The sequence below is a fragment of the Phyllostomus hastatus genome, unplaced genomic scaffold (assembly GCF_019186645.2).
Source record: "Phyllostomus hastatus isolate PE091 unplaced genomic scaffold, TTU_PhHast_1.1 phas_scaffold_93, whole genome shotgun sequence".
Lineage (NCBI taxonomy): Eukaryota > Metazoa > Chordata > Mammalia > Chiroptera > Phyllostomidae > Phyllostomus > Phyllostomus hastatus.
In genome coordinates, this window is record NW_025334042.1 from 37,103,965 (window position 1) to 37,124,139 (window position 20,175).

At 38.2% G+C, this 20,175-nt stretch overlaps 1 protein-coding gene across 2 annotated transcripts in view; it reads left to right on the top strand.

Moving 5' to 3' along the window:
* Nucleotides 1-20,175, top strand: part of SOX5 (SRY-box transcription factor 5) — a 930,694-nt gene that overhangs the window by 98,483 nt on the left and 812,036 nt on the right. Inside the window, exon 2 of one of the 2 annotated variants that reach the window (XM_045829753.1) lies at nucleotides 10,928-11,006. The exons of the other annotated variant lie outside the window; for it this stretch is intronic. The gene's annotated coding sequence lies outside the window, so the exon portion shown is untranslated. The remainder of the gene's footprint in view (nucleotides 1-10,927; nucleotides 11,007-20,175) is intronic. 2 annotated transcript variants of the gene reach the window in all.

Sequence of the window (20,175 nt, forward strand, 5' to 3'; positions counted from 1 at the left end):
CGTGCCTGGGTTGTGGGCCAGGTCCTTGGTTGGCAGGTGTGTGAGACGTTGTCAGTCAATGTTTCTTTCTCACATCAATGTTTTTCTCCTTCTCTTTCTCCCTCCCTTCCCCTCTACAAATAAACAAACAAACAAACAAACAAATAAAATCTTCCAAAAACTGTGATTTTGTTAGGTCAAGTCCAGTTGAAGTTCATTAAGGGAACTGATTTCTAATAAAGGAAAGAACAGGCACTTAGAAGTCAAAAATAGAGGCTCTGGTCCTGGGACTTACTAGACATTTGATTCCATGCATATTATACAATTGTTCTTGGCTGAGGTTTCTTTACGTTTACAAAGCCAGTAGAGTAGAACTGCAGTGTCTCCTCTGTTGCCCTGCAACTCCTCTCCTAGTAATGTGTCTTGGGCTGGGTTCACTGAGGTGCTCAGTTGGAGATCTGGGGATGCTCTTAGGATCAACACCTGTTAGGGAGTTGAGACCTTCAGGAGCTGGCCTGAGGTGCAGCAACAGCTCAGGCTTCAGCTGATCCCAGTGGGAGCTTGGGCACTGTATGGACCTCCAGAGTTTTGTCAGAATTTGAGGCAAGAGCGCTGGGCCTCTGTCGCTCCAGCCCCTTTTTAGGGGCCTAACTTTAAGCAATGCAGCCCACTCCTCCTGGGGGCAGGTCCTGAGGAGGAATCACTTGGAAGTTAGCAGCAGCCAGGCCTCCTGGCAGCTAGAATGAGTGATTGGTTGCGAGGAAGATCTCACCTGGCCTCTATGGCAGGAGGTGAGCTTCCCAGCGCCCCAGGGTCTCCCACTCATTCTCAGCAGGATTCCAGTCTCTGGTGGAGTGCAGTCTTTTTCAGGGAGGTTTTGGGGAAATGCTAAGCTTTAGAATCTCTGGGTGGACTCAGGAGTGTTATTTTGAGCATACTCTCCACTTAAGCTTTTTCTGAAGTGAAATTAATCAAAATACGTACTTTGATGTGAAATGTTTGCTGAACTTTGCAGAAGGACGGACTAGTTCTAAGGGATCTCTTTCATAAAAATCTCTCTGAAGGCACCATGAAAAACTGCCCTGGCTTTTAGAGTTTCATTTGTAGTTATGACCAAAACAAAAAGTGCCCAAGCACAGTACCAGACTTAAAAAAAAATGATAGCAGTCATACAAGTCACTGAGAAAATCAGCCTACTTTGGAACCTTAAAATAAGATTCTGTTCTAGTTTTGAATAGGGAAATTCTCGTCTCAATACCATTCACCCATCTTTAATTAGCTGACCATTTTTCAACTTTGGGCAGAATGTTTCATCGGTGATATGCTGTGTCACCTCTGGACTGGACCCGGAAGTGAAGGAATTTTTATGTTAGTTGAAACAGGGGACTGAATGGATAAGAACATCAAAAAGATAAAGATAACTTTATCTATTAATACTGAATTCAACATTAATATTAATATTGAATACTGAAGAAGTTCAGTATTCAAATATCAGTGTATTCTTTTAGTGGTCTTATTTAGTGGAATAGTGTGTGAACTTCTATATCCCCTTGGTTAGCCTGAAAATGGAATGACAAACAGCATATAATCATCTTTCTTGTTTAAAAAAAAGAAAGTGAGAGAAAGCGATTTCTATTTGTGTCAGATTTTAGATGTATTAATATTTTTCCTGTCTAATTTTGTAGAAAGTGATAATAGAGTCCTTGTCAAATTAGAGGCTGCAGACTTTTAACCTATGTCATAAAAAAAACATTAGTTATTATTACTGTAAACATGTTTCAAATAAAAATTTAGTTTTAATACCATTATGCTGCAGGGTGAAATCCAAGCATATAATTTTGCTCATTAAAAACATTAAAAATTCAGAATGACAGTATATTGGAGAATAAATTTTTTTAAAAAACACACAAAACTTTTTGAATTAAGTCTCCTGCTTCCAAAGATGGAAGCTCAATGTAAATTTGTAACTGGAAAAATTAGAAATAAAATGATTCCCATAAAGAATCATTCATCTCTATTCCTTATGCAACTCAAAATTATTTTCTCAAATGCCATAACCTGCCACATGTTTGTATCCATAAGGCAGAGACTAAAGTGAATAGTGTTGAGAGTGAGGGTAAATGTGAGATAAGAAAGACGTAAGTGGAAAACTCACACTATGTCCAACATCATGGAAACATCTACAAGCCAATGGTGTTTCTGCTCTTTGATGAACCAATAACTGAACCTGTTTTAGTAGTCAGCTCAGAATTACTTGCTTGAGTGGGATTGCTAAATGTGAAAATGACGCTGCATCGATTTTTAGAATTCTTTCAGACCTCTGTTGAAACTCATGACAATTTTGACCCTATTTATTACATTTTCCAAATGCCGGTAGACAGAGCATACCGTCGCAGTAGTTTAAGCATATGCAGGAAATATCTAAGCAGGTGAATTTTGGGTGCAAAAGGGTATTTTCTCAGTCAAATTAATAAAACAAGAGAATGAATGAGAAAACAAAGAACATAAATCAAGAGAATAGGTCTGTTCTAACATTGCTTTTAGCAGTAGTATCAAATTGGGTCACAGATAATTAGATTGATTTGAGTACCCTACAGTTTTGTTTGGACAAATGTAATGTAGCAACTCTCGTTGCTCTTGGATATCTATATGATACAAGGAAATGGAAACACTTGGCTTTCAAAACTGAGAGTGCTATTATGTCATGCTTAATCAGAGAGATGTAGGCATTGATAGAGTATCAGCACCTGAAGCCATTATATTAAAGCAAGCTTCTGTATTGCATGCGAAAGTCACAGAACATTGTCTCATATTTTGCCTCCTAAGCTTGCTACCGGTTAGTTTGTCATGTTTATTTACCAGACATTGGCCCTGCTTTCTAGCTGCTAAATGTCCAAGTGATTTACTTGTAGACTGTGCTCAGGCTTATGGTTGTAAGAATATAGTTTCAGACTCAGTTTTCTTAGAAAAACTACTAACCATGCCTATCTGAATATGCATACTGCAAAGGAATTACCAAACCTAGCAGCTGAGATGCATTTCAGAGTCTGCTTTTTCTTAAAGACAGTATTGGATTAGAGGGCCATGAAAGGCTTTGGGTGGGCTCTGGTGTATAAGGTATTATTAAGGACAATTTAAGCATAGAATCAAAGGAATTGAGAAATAAATAGTACAGCACAATGTATTTTACCTAGTATGTGGATAGCTTTTAAACCAACTTCTTAATGCTATTCTGATTAGAATGCTTTCATGTTTAGAACATAACCACTTAAGCATGTACTTTTGCTCAACTTATTAAGAAGTCAGTTTGGCTTTTTTTTTCTTATTTGAAATCATAGTGGCTTTTTTTTAGAAGAAAAAATTCCAGCATTTAACTTTGCTTTTCTGAACTAACAAGCATTTCTGGTTATCTAATTACTTTAACCACCTATTTCCTGAATTGTGCTTGTCCACTAGTAGTTGTAACCACAAATACAGATGCTCGCCTTTCTACTCTTACAGGTTTTTTGAATTAGGTCCATTCCTGTCTTCAAGGAGATAGTTAATGTAAATCTAGAATACATATTTTAAAAATATAAGAAGTGGGTACTTTAAGTGTAAAGGAAAATAAATGTAACTTTCTTCTGAAACAAGTCTAGTGAGGATTTTAAGTTTTTAAGACTTTCTATTTAATTACTTCGCAGTGAAGCCAGCTGGTTTGGTAACTTTCATGACCTTATATTCCCTGAATGTTCTCATAAATCAAAGGAAGAATATGCTCAATTCTAACATTAGTCCAGGGGAAAATTCCATATTTGAAAACAAAAGAAAGAAAGGTAGAATCAAGGTTGCCTTGGGAATTTTGAGGTCCTTCGTAAGGTTAATTGGGAGGGCATAAATTCCTTTATTCTCAGATTTTTCCTTTTCCTTTCTCTTCTCTCCCCCTAAGCTTGTCTGCCCTCTAACCCATTGATTTCTCTTGCAGCTTGAGCCTTCACACTTCAAGATTGAACCTGGAAATACAAAAGTATTGTAACAGGCAGGGGGATGGCCTTGATGATCTCAAAATTCTTGTTAGTGCTCTATTTTAAATTCCAATGATTTCATAGAAACTCAAGGGTGAAATGGACCTCTGGAGGTCATCAGAGCACAGCTCCCTCATTGTAAGAATGCCTCCCACCTCCCAGGAGCTGGCCTTAATGGACAGTCCCAAGGGACCTCTTCTTTTTCTGTACTGCTTCAGCATTGTGCACCAAGGAGGGAAAGGAGGTACACACTGGAGAATTTTTTAAACTATAGATTTTACCTTCTCATTAACTTAGATTTTAAATGTATAAACCCTTGCCTTAGTGAGCCAGTCTTTTGAAAGAGATTGATATTAAATATCTAGGTATTGTCTTGAAGGGGAGTGGGGCTCTGGTGGATGAGAATTTTAGGAAGTCAGAATCCACTGAGAGGAAGTGATTCAATAAACATTAATTAATGAGTTTTGTCATCAATTAGCAGACTTGAATGCCTCAGAGAACAAGACTCATAACATAAATCTATGAATTGAGTCCTACCTATATAGTAATGCAACAGGAATAGTATGAGGACTGAAATATTTAAGACCTTGTGCTAGCCAATCAAAACACGTGTTTGGGCCATATTCTGCTGGAAGCGTTCAGTTTGCAAACTCTTAAGCCCCTTTGCATGATATTTGCTAGATCTTGTGGGAGATCATTCACAAATGAACACCTAAGATTTGAGTTCACTAAGGTACAACAGTAATTAAAGTTATTATTATTCTAATGTAAGCTACCATTTATAGAGTAGTGGTTGCTAAGTCCCAGGCACCATGCCGAAATTATTCATCATCATACTGATCCTCTGTGGCAGTCATCCTGAACTCTGTTTAAAGATGGGGATGTGGGGACTCAGAAAGGATCACTTACTTGCTTATGATCACTCCTCTAATAACTGTTGGAGCCCAGGTTAAAACTGAAATCCTCTCACTTGCTAACTTCTAAACCCCATGTTCTCAGCCACCAATCAAGAGTATCTCAAGTGTTAATAGATATGTTTTTTTCTTAAAGACAATGGATGATTCCATAGTCAGATAATACAAAACAAAATTTGAGTTACAGCAAGTTAAGTCCCATACATTACTTACTCTGGAACTTTTTTAGAGCCTTTAATATAATTGCATGTTGTGAATCCCCCTAAGAGGTATGTATATATTTTACAGTGTTTCCCAAACTAATGTGAATTTTACAAATTATCTCAAGTTCTAGTGTTCTAAGAAACTTATATAACAATACCAGCCTCCTTACTGAGATAAGTGTTGTCATTAAGAAGCAAAATAGTCAGGGTACATGCAAAATAGACTTTAATTTTACAATCAGAGAAGGCCTCAAAGGGAAGGTAGCGTTTGAGATTAGTTCTTAAAAATGGATAATATTTTCACAGATGATAAAATTTACATAGATAATGGGGATTAGAGAACATTGCAGGAGAATTTATTTCAGTCAGAGGAACAGTACAAACATATGTTCATAAAGATAGGAAAGCGTAAGAGTGAATTTGGGTAATGTAGAAGAAGATTGGTAGGTAAGTGTCATTGGGTGTTTATTATTAATCTTAGTGTTAATTATATTTTAAAAGATTGGTTTTATTTCTTTATATATTAGAAAAGCTCAGTTTAAGAATATTTTAAGCCATATGGTAAAAAATATCATCTTTATTTGCATTATTAAAATTATCAATTCTATGAACAAGTATTTATTGACTGCTTATAATATTCTAGGCCCTGTTTGGGTTTCTGAGACTACAGCCATAAATAAGGTATGTGAGGTTTCTATTCTCAGACAACTCACAGACAAATGCAACACAAACATAAACAAGAAAATGTCCACTAGTGATAAATCCAATGCAGAGAGATAAAATAGGCTGATGTGATGAAGAATGCCTTCATGGCTATTTTAGATTAACAAGAAGGAAGCAGACATTTGAAGATCATGAGGAAAACATGTTAGGCAGAAAGAGCAGCTGGTGCAATCTCCCTCAGGGAGGAACTAGCTTGAGGCTACTGAGGAATAGAGACAAGGCCGATGTCGTTGGAGCACTGGCAGGGAGGACACTGATAAGAGTTCTGAGAGATCAAAAGAAGCAGATCACAGAGTCAGGAGTTAGAATTTTTTCCTAAGTGTGATGGTTAACTATTAGAGATAGGTTAGAAGGGCCTTGACCAAGTGTTTGCACGTGTGTGGATGTGTACAATCCCTCTCTCTGGCTGCTTTGTGGAGAGTAACCTATGAGGGGAAAGAAGAGAAGCAGGGGCCAGTGAGGAAGTGATGGCAATAGTCTAGGAAGGACTAGTTTGGATGAGTGGTGGTGGTTGTGATGTAGAGAGTGGACAATTGAACACAGAGGTTTTAAGGATGTGCTAATGAAATGGAGGTGGGGGTAGATGGCAGGAATTAGAGGTAGGTTGGTGGTATTTGCTGATAAGAAAGACTGAGGGAGCTGCAGGTTTGGATGGAAAATCAGAACTTTTGCGTTGAGGAAATTAAGTTGGGAATGACTATTAGTTATTCAAGTGGAGGGGTCAACTAAGCAATTGCATAGGTAAGTCTTAAATTGAAGTGTGTAGTCTGGGCTGGAGATCCAGGAATATATTAGTTCACATTCCATTAATAGAGTCAAGAAAGTCTATCACAGTTAAAATGCATTTTAAAAAGAAAAATAAAAAAATGAATGCACGAAGAAATGAATGTATATGTTAATAAGAAACTTAAAATGAATGCAGGATACAAATTGCTATAACATAGTATGGATTTTGGGCTCACATAGTGTTCTTACGATTTAGTAAGTGCTGATAGAGAATCAGGAAAACATTAAACTTCAGTATTTTACGTCTGTCTCCTCTACAGTGTCTGGACAGTGCCTTCCAGTGGAAGTCTGAATGCTCAGTGTTGAAAGGGCACGCTGTTTCCCCCAGGATGGGTGATGCTAGGTTTACAAGAAGTTCTTCCTTTTCTTGAATAGATGTTTTCTCACTCATCATTGTCCCTCTATTTTTATCAAACCCTATAACTTAAGACTAAGAAGAAGGTCAAACTCTCACTTTTTATAATAACTTCTCTTATAACTTGATGTAGTTGTTGTGTCCTTCATGTTTTCTAGATTAAGCTCACCCAGTACTTATATTTGCCCCCTATGTGACAAAACTTTAAGCCCTCTGTCTGTTATGGTTACTCTTATTTCCAGTGTATTTTTTCTACGCCCCTCTGCAAGCCTGGCACCTGGCATGGCTGTGTTTCCTACAGCACTACGGCTACGATTCTACGAGACTGAGTGGGGTTGGATTCGGCTTCCAGTCTGTAGATGCCATACTTCTGTTAATGGGAACCAATCCAAGGCCCTATGCCTTTTCTTCTTTCTTTCTTTCTTTTTTATAAATAAAATAAACCTTCAATTGCACAATAGTTTTAGAGTGTAACATTGAAGTATGGTACAGAGAGTTCCCATATACTCTCCAACCAGTTTCCCTTATTGTTAACATATATATAACTGTGATGTGTTCATCACAAATAATGAACTGACATTAGTACATTGCTATTTAACTAAACTCTATACTTTATTTGAATTTCCTTAGTTTTTCTGTTCCTGGACCCCATCCAAGATATACATTACTTTCAGTTGTCATGTTTCATTAGTTTCCTTCGGATTGTAGCAGTGTCTCAATTTTCCTTGTTTTCTGTCACCGAGACACCCAGGTATTTTGTAGAATATCCCTCAATTAGTGCTTGTCTGAAGTTTTTCTCATGGTTGGACTTAGGTTATGGGTTCAGAGGAGGACGATCACAAAGGTGAAGTGCCATTTCCATCTCATCATTTCAAAGGTGTCACTTGCTGTCAATTTGGCTTATCACTGACGACACTAACCACGGTCAGCTGGCCAAGGCTTCCTGTTATAAATACACTGTTTTCTCCCTTTCCACACTGTACTCTTTGGAAGAGCAAACCATTCTCAAGAGGTAAGGGATTAAACATACATTATTTACACAAATATTTGGAATTCTGTGTGGGTGATTCCTCTCTTTCCCTCATTTATTTTTCTCTTCAGTCATTTATTGATATCAGTATGGGACTCATGGATATTTATTTGATATTTTGGATTGCAGTCCAATAGTGCACTCTTTATTTGTTGCTCAAATTGCTCCAGCTATGGGCATTGGTAGCTTTTTCAGGTGGGTTCTTATGTCCCTTTGACATAGCCCATTATTTTGTTTACTCTGTGCTTTTAACATGTGTGGTACTGCTACCTCCCATCTTATACTTGGGTATTATTTGGGGGGAACTGTGGGTATCAAAACCGGTTTTACGATGACCCTTACTAAATTTTATCTTCTTATAGTTAACCATCACAGTCATCACTCGATGACTGCAGCAATAGCCTCCTACCTGGTCTCTGAACGTCCATTCTAACCACTCCCATCTGCACTATGTTCAGTTCTTTAAATAGCAGCCAGGGTGAGCTCCCTAAGCAAATCAGCAATGCTACTCTTCCCTGTTTCAGTGCATAATGCTTTGCATAACCTGACTCTTGGTTATTTCTCTGATCTCAACCCTTAACTTTTACATCTTTCGGTCAGTATATTTTAGCCACACAACTATCCTTTCTGTTCTTTAGAGCTAATGCCAAGCTTCTACTCATGAGGCTTTTCTAACATTGGGTATCTCTGCCAGGAATGTCCTTCCCTCATTCCTTCAAATGGCTGTTTTCCTTGCTATTCAGATCTTAGCTCAGATGATACCATGTCAGGGAGACCTTTTCATGAATCCAATCTAGGGTAGCCTCAGTCTGTCCCTATTATATAACCATGTTTTATTTTCTTTATAGAAATCATCCTAATGGAATATTTTCTTAATAACTTATTAGCCATTTATTATCATTCTGGACCTCCGACCATTAGAATGTGACAGGGTCTTGTATCTTTTTGTTCATAGCTGCATCACTAGTGCAGAAAGCAATTCCTGGAACTCAGGAAGAGCTCAATAAATAGGTGTTAAATGTTGATTATTAAAGACTCAGTTACTTCTTTTATATGTTGTTCATGCTATTACAGTTGTCCCACACTTCCCCTTTCTTTCCCCCCACTCAGCCCACTCCCCACTTCCATAATCAGCCCCTTCACCGCTGTCCTTGTCCATGGGTCCTACATCTATGTTCTTTGACTCATCCCTTCACCTTCTTTCGATCAGTCCCCACCTCCCCCTTCTCCCCTTACGGATGTCAGTATTTTCCATGTTTCTATGCCTCTAGTTCTATTTTGTGCATTAGTTTATTTTGTTTATTAGATTCATCTTTTAAGTGAGATCATATGGTATTTGTCTTTCACCAACTGCCTTGTTTCACTTAGCTTGATAGCTTTCAGTTCCATCCATGTTGTGCAAAAAGTTGTAATTCTTTTGTCCTGCTGCATAGTATTCCATTGTGTAGATGTCCCACAGTTTTTTTTTTAACCCATTTATCTACTGATGAGAACTTGAGCTACTTTTAAATCTTGGCTATTGTAAATAGCACTGCTTTGAACAGGTGGCTGCATACATTCTTTTGAATTGGTGTTTTGGGATTCTTAGGGTATAGTCCCAGCTGTGGAATTGCCAGGTCAAAAGGCAGATCCATTTTTAGTTATTTTGAGGAAATTCCATACTGTTTTCCACAGTGGCTGCACCAGTCTGCACTCACACCAACAATGCACTAGGGTTCCCTTTTATCCATGTCCTCACCAGCACTTGTTTGTTGATTTATTAATGATGGCCATTTTGTCAGGTGTAAAGTTATATCTCACTGTAATTTGCATTTTTTGATGGCCAGTGACATTGAGCATTTTCTCATATATCTATTGGTCATTTGCATATCCTTTTTGGAGAAGTGTCTATTCACGTCCTTTGCTCATTTTTAATTGGATTATTTGTCTTCCTGGTGTTGAGTCATATAAGCTCTTTACATATTTTGGAGGTTAATCTCTTGTCCAGTGTATCATTGGCAAATATGTTCTCCCATATAGTCAGTTCCCTTTTCATTTTCATGATGGTTTCTTCAGCCATGCAGAAACTTTTTAATTTGATGTAGTGTCATTTGTTTTTTTTCCTTTATTTTTCTTGCCCTAGGAGATACATCAGGAAAAATTTTGCTATTCAAGGTGTCTGAAATTTTACTGCCTATATTTTCCTCTGGTATTTTAATGGTATCATGACTTATATTTAAATCTTTTATCCATTTTGAGTTTATTATGGTATATGGTGTAAGTTGCTGGTCTAATTTCATTTTTCGTGTGTACCAGTCCAGGTCTCCCAGCACCATTTTTTTGAAGAGTCTGTCTTATGCTCTTGCCTCCTCTGTCAAATATTAACTGACCATAAACACATGGGTTTATTTCTGGGCTCTCTATTCTGTTCCATTGATCTATGTGTTTGTTCTTAAGCCGGTACCAGACTATTTAGATTATAGCGACCTCGTAGTATAGTTTGATATCAGGTACTATGATCCCTCCAACTTTGTTCTTCTTTCTAAGGATTGCTGAGGCTATTCAGGGTCTTTTTGGTTCCATATACATTTCCAGAATATTTGTTCTAGACTGTGAAAAATGCAATGGTATCTTAATAGGAATTACGTTGAATCTATGGATTGCTTTGGGTAGTATGGACATTTTAATGAGGTAAATTTTCCCACCAGTTATTTCTTCTAACACTTATCTCTGGGGTCTCTATACTTTTAGCCCTTGTGTTGTGATACTTTGTTACTTCAAGTTACTATCTTTTATAAGATTGCCTTGTACAATTCTGATTAAAAATATACAATAATTCATCAGATAATATGTTGTGCCTGTCATAGTGGATTTTCTTAAAAAATAAAGCTAACCTTGTTCCCATAAACATTTGCTTCTAGCCTGACCACACCCTCCCTATGATTCCTTTGCAGATCACCAGGCCAAGATCAGAGAGCTAGAGGCAGAACTTGGAGCCACCGACATTTTCTCTTTTGATTAATATCAAATAAGGTAGTTCTCTCTAGATATGGTTGTTCAACATTTTATACCCTCAGTTATTTATATCGTCCATCATATATTTCTGTCTGAACCTCAACAAAATCAGCATGAGGTCAGTAACTTAACTGCAGCCCAGATATGGAACATTGGATCCATTTTTTGTGTCATCACTGTAATGCACTGTGACTCCTATGATGTCTGTTTTGTGGTTTTAATGCTCAAAAGCCATCACTCTGATAATCCATTTTGCAGTCTCTCTTTGGATCTAGATGAAAATCAATAGTCTGTTGCTATAAAATTTACTTTCTCCTTTTACCATTTTTTATTCTCTTTGAACTCATACGCATTTACATAGTTCTAAAAAATTTAACAAGCTTCTCAAGCAAGCGTACTGTTTTACCATGTTAAAGCGCATGCAGTTAATTAGACGTATCTGATACTGTGTGGATTTGACCACCACGTAGCCTATATGAGCTATATGCACTTCATAGTCAATCTAAAATCACTCATCAATAATTCCTCACTTAATCCAATGATTCATTATTATTTCAACTAACTTAAAGATAAGCACTTCCTAACTGTGATTACATGTGCTTTGTTTCCAGTTATACTGGGAATTTCATTACAAACTAACATCAGCCAATGGAGGTACCCAATAGAATGTTACTACCTTTTAATCTCAGTTTTCTCAAAAGGTATGAAATGGATCATGTAGTATTTATTCTTGCTGTGGTGTTGTCTTTGGTCAGTTTCCTTTGGAAATACACTTTGGGCCTCTGACATGGCATCTATGCAGTTTATTGTTGTGCAGTCTTGTGGACGATACCTATGAGGGGTGAGGGAAGCAAGATGGGCAGATGGAGAGACTGAATTGAGATGCATTTGCAGCAGAGGGCTCAACCAATGCTATGGGAGTTCTGGAGCTATGATAGTCCTTCAGAGCTGTTCTGAATTGAGGTAAGGGGCTAGCCTTTGTACTTCCGCATTTAGTTGTCACTAGACAGTTACTGCCCCTGGGAAGAGGTGTCGCCTCTGGCTAGTCAGCTCCCTTCAGCCAGGCAGTGCTGAGAGATGGGCTCAGCTGTGAGCTGTTAGCATTGCTATACTTGTTTCCTTTGCCTACAGGGGGTATGGTCCAAGATCCCCAGTAGATGTCTGAAACTGTGGATAATACCCAACCCTATATATGCAATGCTTTTTCCTGTATGTGCGTATGTGTTATAAAGTTTAATTTATAAATTGGGCTCAGTGAGAGATTAACAACAATAACTAATGTGACTAGAACAATTCCAACAATATACTGTACTAAAAGTTAGATGAATGTAACTCTCTCCCTCTGAAGATATCTTATGGTACAGAACTCACTCTTATAATAATGTGAGGTGATACAGTGCCTGCATGATGAATGAAGTGAGATGAATACTGCAGCCAAGGTGACAGAGCCTGAGGCTACTGCTGACATTCTGAGGGAGGATCTTGGACCATGAAGATGTCCTGTCTTCCACACATTTTTAAAGTCTATTTTATTGATTATGCTATTACAGTTGTCCCATCTTTCTCTCTCCTTTATTCCCCTATGCCCTGCACCTCACCTCCCTTCAGCATTACCCCCTTAGTTCATGTTCATGGGTTGTACATGTAAATTCTTTGACTTCTCCATTTCCTATACTATTCTTAATCTCGCCCTGTTTTGTACCTACCAATTATGTTTCTTATTCCCTGTACCTTCCCCCTATTTTCTCCTTTTCTCTCCCCACTGATAACCCTTCATGTGATCTCCATTTCTGTGATTCTGTTCCTGTTCTAGTTGTTTGCTTTTTTTTTTTTAGGTTTAGTTGTTGGTTGGGAGTTGTGAGTTTGTTGTCATTTTACTGTTCATAGTTTTGATCTTCCTTCTTTTTCTTAGGTAAGTCCCTTTAACATTTCATATAATAAGGGCTTGTTGATGATTAACTGCTTTAACTTGACTTTATCTGAGAAGCACTTTATCTGCCCTTCTGTTCTAAATGACAGCTTTGTTGGATAGAGTAATATTGGATGTAGGTCCTTGACTTTCATGACTTGGAATACTTCTTTCTAGGCCCTTCTTGTCTGCAAGGTCTTTTTTGAGAAATCAGCTGATTGTCTTATGGGCACTTTTTTGTAGGTATCTCTGTCCTTTTCTCCTACTGCTTTTAAGATTCTGTCTTTATCTTTCATCTTGAGTAATTTAATTATGATGTGCCTTGGTGTGTTCCTCCTTGAATCCAACTTTTTTAGGGCTCTCTTGAGTTTCCTGGACTTCCTGGACGTTTATATCCTTTGCCAGATTGGGGAAGTTCTTCTTCATTTTGTTTTCAAATAAATTTTCAATTTCTTGCTCTTCCTTTTCTCCTTCTGGCACCTCTATGATTTGGATGTTGGAACATTTAAAGTTGTCCCAGAGATTCCTAAGCTTCTCCTCATTTTTTTTAAATTCTTGTTTCTTCATTCTGTTCTAGTGGAATGTTTATTTCTTCCTTCTGTTCCATATTGTTGAATTGAGTCCCAGTTTCCTTCCCATCACTGTTGTTTCCCTATATATTTTAATTTTCACTTTGTGTGGCCTTCACTTCTTCCTTTATTTTGCATTCACACTCAATCATTTCTGTGAGCATCTTGATTACCAGTGTTTTGAACTCTGCATCTGATAGGTTGACTGTCTCTTGGTCGCTTAGTTCTTTTTCTGGAGTTTTGATCTGTTCTTTCATTTCTTTTTCTCAGCACACCTGTTATGTTGTAAGGGGCAGAGCCTTAGGTATTTGCCAGGGTGGGGCAACCCGCTTTGCTGCATTGTGAACCTGTGTGGATGAATGTTTCTTCTTTAACTTCTTGGTTGTTGGGCTTCCATACAGTTCTATTTTCAGGCTGTTCTGTTTGTTTGTTTGTTTGTTTTTTAATTGGTTGTTGTCCTTTTGTTTGTGTGAGGAAGCAAAACATATCTACCTATGTCTCTATCTTGGCTGGAAGTCCTACCCTCCAAGACGCCTTTCGGACTGCTGTGATAAAGGACCTACCTTTGCCATTGGGCCAACATGAATAGGTCCTCCACAAATGTAGTGCCTTTTCCATCTTAACTAAGCAGTTACTATACACTGTTATCATAACTTTTGCAGTTTGAGGTGCAATAGTATAACTAGCGTGAAATTCTTTTTTCTTCACCACAATTTTGTGGATGGAAGATTTGCTCTTACCATAGGTTTTAGCAACCTCAGTATTTTTTTTAAAAAAATTCCCTATTAAATTGAGAACTTTCACTTTTTCAGTTAAGGTATAGATGTTACAGTTCCTCTCTGGCATATTCAAATTGCCAATATCTTTGCTGTTGTGCTTTGGAGCTATTATAAAGTAAAATAAAGATTACTTGAACACAAATGCAGGGATATATCCATCTGATAACCAGTGACTACTAAGAGGCTAAAGGTGAAGAGTGTATACTGCTTGGACACAATGGACAAAGGGATGATTCATCCTACCCTAATATATATGGATGGGATGGAGTGGGTCGCATGAGATTTCATCATCACGCTACTCCAAATGGTGCACCACTTGAAACTTATAAGTTGTTTATTTCTGGGATTTCCCATTTAATATTTTTGGAAGGGGTTGACTGCGGGTTACAGAAGCCATGGAAAGTGAAACTACAGATGAGGAAAAACTACTCTGCTGCTGGCAGCTGGGCAGTGAATGTGTCCACACTGAAGGGAAGATTTTAGGTTGTGTGGACAGTACAGCATCTCCTAGAGGAGACTTCAAATAGAGTTCACGTCTCAGTCCTCACTTCCTACTTCTGGGCCATTTGCATTCATCCTCGAACTATGACACTCCTGTACTTGCTGAAGGGTCTGTATCTACCCAGAATGTCTCCTCCTTCAGTTTCCTTGTGTGGACTGGGGATCGTGACACACACATGCACACAAATACAGAGGGCTAGCACATGGTTGAATGCTTAATAGATGTTAGTTTTTTTAAATTGTTTTATTTTATTAAGACCTTGGAATGCATCTTTAACTAATGGTTAAAACCCTAAGAATTAGATTTCACAGACCCCTATTCCTGCCTTTGAAATAGAGTAGTTTCTTCCTCTTTCATCCTGTGTGCATTTCAAGGATGATGCAGCATTGAAATATAAAATGTGTTTGGAGAACCTTAAAAAAATCAGTAATCCATTATCCAGAACTAGCTCAATCCCTTCCCCCTCCCCTATTTTCAATTCTTTCTTAAACACTAGTTTAAAAACTGCAGGTTTCTGGAAGTTTCTTAAACTTCTGAATATTAGCATTTAATGAGTAATAATCTAAGTGTTTACTGACCCATCCTTTGCTCATAGTTGACGAGAAAGCAGTGCATTTTTTGCAGCTATTATATAGTTCTATACTAGCATGTATGTTGGAAAAGCTGCTTTTCCTTGTTCTTTCAAAATATTTTTCCTGCAAAGGAAACTTAGTCTCAACCCTGTTACATTGATAATGCACAATAACATCTGATTTGAGTCAATACTGATTATTGTGCAGCTTGGCCTGCTGGGAGATATTATCTTTCCTGCAGTGAAACATTCTCAGCGATTCTTTATCAAATACGTGCATCTAAAACTGTGACAACTCATCTTGTTCTAGCATCTTACATGTGCTGAACAAAACAAACAGACATTTGACTGATGTCAACAATGCATGCCCCTTTTCTCTTTGTAGGAATCTAGTTTATATAAAGAAGTAAATTGTCTCTTTAAGATGTGACAGAATCAAATTGGTTTGGAATGCTGAACGGTTACATTATTGGTTGGTACCACAAATTCAATCAGTGATTTTCAACAGGGCTTGATGGAAATTGCTGAGTTCCTGTAGCATCTTAGCTGTTCAGTGAAGGAAAGTGAAGTCATAGTAACCATGTTAAATATTTTTTCAGTCTACCTGGGCCTACCTTATCATTTTAGGGTTTGAGGCCTAAAAGATCTTTTAAAAGTATTCCCTAAACTTAAAAGTTTTAAAAATGTACGTGTCACTTTGTAGACTATTCCTGTGGCTTTCCGTCTCTCTCAGAACAGTAGCTAATGTCTTTACAATGCCTATGGTGCCCTGAACGTTTGGTTCTCCGGTTCCTTCTTAACTCAGTGTGAGCTATCTCTCCTCACGCTCACTTTCCACCAGCCTCACGGTCTAACCCCTGGGACAGCTCCCACCACAGGCCCTTTGACTTGCTTTCCTACCTTCTTCAACTCTGAGCAAATGTGACCAAACTTCTCCTTAATATTTCCTCTCACAACTTAATATATATGTGTTAATTATTGTTTATTGTCTTCTCTGCTCACTAGAATATATTGTTTAGGGGTGCAGGGAGTTTTGCATGTTCTATTTGCTCATGTATCCTTATGTGTAAAATAATTTCTGAAACTAAATACATTTTTGTTGAATGAATGCAAGGAATACAAATAAAAGGACATAATCTGTATTGAAATGAACAAAACAAGACATCAATTATGGGCTGAATGATGATTGATATCGTATTGCATTCTAACAATATAAAAATTTTGCCTCTTTTGTAAGTCTCAATACTCAAATTGTTTTTTAGAGGTACCTTTAGAAAATTTATCTGTAAAGTATTTACTTTTCTCTGTTAACTGCTTCTCCTTTACTTCTTGCTTTGGCTATTGCTGGGTATAGCCCAGTTTTTCACACCTTGTTTAGACTTACGTGTTTACTGTAGCTCCACTGTTTCAAGTTTCCTACCTCCTTAAATCCACAAAGCACTTTAAGAAAGGATTTCCATGTATTATATTTTGTTCAGAAAGCCTTATCTCAGGCAGGCATATTTGCCTATTTTCTTTTTTATTTAAAAAAGTTTTATAATCATTATACATGCAGAATGCTGTTCCAACAGACTGGGTTAGTATCTTTCCATGAAACCACATACAATAAAACAGTTTCCTAACAAAAAGTTAACAATGCATAAAATGCTGATACAGTACTTCAGAACACTTAATTATTTCTTTTCCCCTCATTGTTTATCATTGTTTTGTCAACTTTCCATATCACTACCCACAATGCCTTGGGTTCGGTTTTCTTTGAACATTCCTTTCCTCTGAACTTACCATGAACTTGGGCCTGTAGCATTCCGCCCCAGAATGCCACAGTCACTTTATACAGGGGGAAAAAATTCCAACTTTTGTTGTAAAAGGTGCTAAAAGCAAGCTCAGATAATATAAAATAGTAGACACACTTTGTCCAGTTGCTGTTTTAGGCTGATATATGTTGCTCGCTTTCAGAGAAGTTTAGTGGACTAGTTTGCATATACTTCAGGAACATCAGTAATGAAGTTTGCGTAGGGAGGAGGAAGAGAGAAAAGAATTATGCTCATGAGATTAGGTGGACTGTAGGAGGAGAATGGTTGCATAAAACCAAACATGATATAAGAGAGGATGGAAGCCCTTATCACACATGCAGTGGAGGATGATGCAGAGGATTATGTGTTTTATACAGAAGGACAAGAGGAGGATTGTTTTTTTTTGCATTTCTGATTATTTCTCTGCTTACAGGGGTACATTGGAAAATTGTTATTCCTCCTATGAAAGTGTTATAGAGGGGCTGTGTATTGGGAAGCAAATCCTGAGCTCTCATCCCAGCCCAACCAGTGGATAAAAGTGAATGGGAATGGACTACAATAAGAATTCTTGCCTGACTGGCAACCTCAGGTGATTACTTTGTAAAAGGACCACTCTAGTTCATAGCAAAGTCATGGTTTTCCATAATGTCCTCTATATAGCAGGTTGTTACATTTGACATTCTGTGTTGTATCAGAGCTGCAGCAGGGCTCTAAAGGACCAAGAATAATGTGGGTCGAGCCACCTACTCAGGATTTATTAGCAGACTGAGAAATCTCATTTGTTGTTTGTTTTACTGTTTGCCTCTCACTCACCTGGAGAGGGTGTGTGAGGGGAGGAGGAGGAAGAAGACTATAACAAAATTGGTGGAGAATGTGGTAATAAGAATTCCTGTGGAGAGAATTCAGAGTGCTAGGGTGTTTCATTCTGCCCACATCTTTTCCCCCACCCCCAAAAGTGCATGTGAATGGGGTGTCTGGGAACCATCCAGGGAGTTTGAGGTATGTAGCCTGGCCTATGGGGACATAGGTTCTGGTATCTGATGTTAGCAAAGGTCAGAAGGGAGTGATAGCAAAGAGACAGGTATGCAGTGAGAATAAGCCCCATTTCCACAGTTCATTAGGAGAAGATGTGGTTTCCCAGAGGTCGTATGTGGATACTGTAGGAGGGAGCCTATTATGACCTCTTCCTCCACTGCCTCCCTCCCTGCCCCTCAGCCACACAACTGAAGATGTTCCAATAGGGTGGAAGACAGTCTCGGGAGAAAGAGTCTAGACTTTGGTGATCTGATGTTGAAGTTGAGGGAGTTCTTTAGTCAGCATTTGTGGCATGACCAGTGTCCAAGAACCACATTCTGAGGACCTAAGCAAGGCAAACCTCCGAGGAACCCATAAAAACACAAACTACAAGAAACAGCCAGCAATGGGACATTGGCCAATGGCAGAATGTGAGTGTCCCAGACCAGGAAGACTTTTCCTATCTCTTAATTCTTCCCCTCCTCCTCACCCTCTATGCAGACAGCAGTCAAAAATCGACTCAGATGTTTCCTGACTAAAATTTTAAACTCTTTTCAACTAAGTTGTTCACTTATCTAGTAAATATTTATTGAGGAAGCAGTATGTGCAAAGCACCATACTAGCATATGTATTTTATCATCTCAAGGAATAGCGTCTAGTGATGAGTTTTTCCTTTATCTTGTTCTTAATGAAATTTTGGTTCTCTCAAAAAAAAATTGGCATTTGCATAGATAATTTCCAGATCCGTGGACATAGTTTATAATATGAACATCGCACCTCCACTTGAGTGAACAAGGCGAGGAGGCGATTGAGCTGAGAAGCCTGGGCAGAAGTAAGCGTGCTGAGGACAGTCTCCTGAGATACACGGAGAAATAGAGCAGCAGACCAGATAACTATGTATTTTTCATTGTGACCTTATTTAATTGCTGAGTTGTCTAATTTTAGCTCATGATGTTATGATGTAAAAGAGTCTCTTTTGCTCATTTGCTTGTTTGGTAAGTGTTTATTAAACAGGTACTATGGGTAAGGCATTATAGGAGACATACATCTTTCCTGCCCTCAAGAAAGATATAATCTAGTGGAGTAGAGAGATTGCATTAGTACAGATTATTGCACTATTCAGAAGCATATGATAAGTGAGATATAAATTATATTAGGTATCTTTTATTAAAAATGATAATGACCCAATTTGAAATAACAGCCAAGGAAGAGATTTATTGGCTGTAATAACTAGAGAGTGTGGGGAATGATACCTACCTATTTCAGGCACAACTAGTCTCATCAAAATAGGGTATACTTCCCTCTTCCCATTACTCTGCTCTGCTCATTTCTGTATTAGCTTCATGCACAGGTGGTTTTCTTCTTACAGAAGCAGCTCTGGGCTGTGCCACTCTTTTAACTAGTACATCCAGAGAAAAGCATGCGTATGTTCTGTTTTGTTTTTCTGATAGGCCCAGGAGGTTTCTTATGACTGCACACTTTGGGTTCTCTGCCCTTTCTGAATCACTCACTATGCTTGGGGAGATGAGGTGCTCCCATTCAGTTGCCCTCGCTTAAATACTTCCCTCTTTGAGTGTAGAGGTAGCTGGTTCCAGACAAAATTACTTGGAGTGTATCCTCTAGAAGAAGGGTGTTCTTTCACCAGAAGATAGCAGCGGGGAAAAAATGCAAGCAAAAGCCTATCTCCATTAGCTGGTTGAGGGACAGAGCAGAGAAGGGAGATTTCTGGTGGTTGCAGAAAGTATACAAGAAATAGTGACAGTAATAGCTGAGCTTTTGAGATTTCAATGGAGAGTTTGGTGGGACACATAGGAAGGCTTCCCACTTAGGCAGAGGAGCCAATCCATGATGTTTACAAAGCTCAAAAAATTCATATAATGCCCTGTGGCTCTCTCTGAAGGTCCTAGTATTTTGAAGGTTATCTGTTCTCTTTAATATTTTTCTCAGTTTCTCCCTTTCCCTTCTCTCCCCACTGTGATCACTATTCCACTCATACTGTCACTTCTACTGCCCTGGAAAAGGTCACTGATCACTTCCTAATCTTCAAATC